This window comes from Penaeus monodon, chromosome 1 (assembly GCF_015228065.2).
Source record: "Penaeus monodon isolate SGIC_2016 chromosome 1, NSTDA_Pmon_1, whole genome shotgun sequence".
In the NCBI taxonomy this organism is placed as follows: domain Eukaryota; kingdom Metazoa; phylum Arthropoda; class Malacostraca; order Decapoda; family Penaeidae; genus Penaeus; species Penaeus monodon.
Window position 1 is genome coordinate 45,607,870 of NC_051386.1, and position 2,500 is coordinate 45,610,369.

Consider the following 2,500-nt stretch of genomic DNA (forward strand, 5'->3'; position numbering starts at 1 on the left):
TGACGCGCCAACTTTCGAAAAACTCTAAGGGAACCAAACCTATCGTTCGGTTAAAATCTACAGGATTTCACTTAATCCAGATCCCCCGTGGTAATCGTACATTGCATCCTAACTAATAAACCAACCTAACCTTAATCCTGTGGGATTTATACACTACGATCTATATATTCCCTGGACCCCCGTGGTAATATATACGCCTAGTCAGAGGGCTACGCCCTCTGGACCCCTGTTGTATTGTATACACCTAGCCAGGATAAAACCACATACCTTTATATCGCGAAACACCGAACATTTCTTCATTTCCGTCTATGGTCACAATTGCTTGGTTTCTAATCACTTTTTTCAGCATTTGCGGCACTGGATGGATTTAGATATCGGGCTGAGATAGAAACAAATGTCTATTTGTCCAGTATATCCACAAAAGGGCTTTAAAAATGACCCGGAATCGACTCAGCACTTGAAATAAAATATTGCGTTTCTCGACGTAATGGCGTTGCACGGCCTGTCAAATCTCCCGGTGGCAAAACGTGCATGCGCACACGGTTATTGTACAGAATAGCATAAATACTTACCAAAACACATAAATGAAGAACAATAAAAGGAAAAGAACGCATTACATACATGAATTCAAGAAAACGGATGCTGATAATGACAAAATATTCGTTCTCACGAGTGCGTAGCAGTACAAGGACTACTTGGTAATGAGTTCCGCATCACAATTGTTTTGATTCTCGCGAAGTAAACATGGAAGGGACTTAGAAAATGAAGGGGCGATCTTCACTCTTGTCTGCCCTATATCTCCCTTATTTTTTTATTTGCACACATTTTGCCATGGATGAAAAATGTCTTAGTTTTTGTCAAAGTAACCACTCCCTACACTTATTTTACTGCACTCCTGGTTGACATGCATGGAAAATTTTCCTCATTTCCTTTGCAGAGAACCACAACTATTGGTCCCAATACCTGGGGAGGGCATAATACATATCAGGGAATTTGGGGGGGAGGGAAATTTCGAGAAATATCGGTGACACAAAGAAGAGCTCAGTATATCCACCCACTTCCAGGTTATATAGGGGGTGAAGACTTCTGCCTGGTCTGTAAAATCTTCACCTATATTCTGGCAGGATAGAGCCCAGGCAAGCAACTTTTTTTTTTTTTTTTTTTTTTTTTTTTTGGGTGATGTAGGGGTTTTGCCCCCTTAAACCCCCTTCTTTTGGTGGAGGCTTCTGCCCCTCCCCCCCTCCAGCCCTCACCTGGTCCACAAAATCTTCACCTCATAGGTTCCGGCAGGAGAGAAACCAGACCCAGGAACAGTTTTATCCACACCTTACCTTAAGCACTACCTCAGGCTTTTTGTCACTGGGATCGTCGGGGTCCTCCAGGTCATTGTTGACGGGAATCATGATTACTCTCCGCCATTCCTAATCAGACAGTTAAGGGTTCAGTTCCATGGCCTCGATAAATTGATAATGGATGGGTGCCTTCTTTTCTATAATGACTTGGTGTCTTACATTTCAGGCACTATACTTCCATAGGCAGTGCACTGTGATTTCACTGGTATAATGAACTCATATCGTTATTTTGAAATTTTGCAATGAAATCAAAATAGTTATTATCACACCTGACACTTCCTAGCCATGATGGAACTGATTTGAATTTCAACTGCCTTCTCCTAGGCCCAGCTTCTATTGTCACGTGATGATCTGTTTCATTCTGATTGGTTCTATTGTGTTGAACACCAGTGCCTATGGTCATGTCACATTCCAGCACAAATCTAATTGGCTCTTTAGATTTCCCTCATTTACGTTGTGTACTACAAATCCATCTGATTTTCCATTGCTTTCAACAACTTTTTGTCATTTTTTTGCTGCGCTGGGAGCATTATTCCATTATTATCAATTTGGGAAGAAAATGATACAGAAGAAAATTTTCATAGAATGATGTGTTCTAGTACTTGCTCTGTAGTAGCTCAGATTATGTATTTAATGTGTTAGGCATCATTTTTAATAATATCTTTCCTACCTTCCTCCTAGACAGGGAGGCAATCCCCATGTACCCCCCCCCCCCCTTTCTTAGCACTTTGTGCCTACTTACAGTAAATGAACATTAAGAACTCTGGCTGTGTGAGAGTGTTGTGGACTTCGTGTCTGAGCAGTGATATGCACCGGATATTTTCATCATTTTGCAGACAGTAAATATGAGGCAGCAGCAACTGTATCTGTGTTTATTACTCTATTTCTTATGATCTACAAAATGACATTGTCCATTTCCCTCTGTTTCTGTTTGTTGTTCTCGGGAATATTAACCAACTGGAAAATTAGTTCATCTTTAGTGTGGACATGCTAAGTAAGGGCAAATTGAAGCTTGTGTTCTTGTAGAGGACTAAAAGTTGTAGTCCACTCGGTACTCCCAAGTCTCTGATTTATCGTGAAATATTTATGTAGTTCTTTATACCTCATGTCAGGTGGTCTGAAATTAGGTGAAGACAATAGTTCTCGAG

General features: G+C 40.8%; 1 protein-coding gene across 1 annotated transcript in view; it reads left to right on the plus strand.

Moving 5' to 3' along the window:
* Nucleotides 1–2,500, plus strand: part of LOC119573053 (small nuclear ribonucleoprotein G-like) — a 7,489-nt gene that overhangs the window by 957 nt on the left and 4,032 nt on the right. The window lies entirely within an intron of this gene.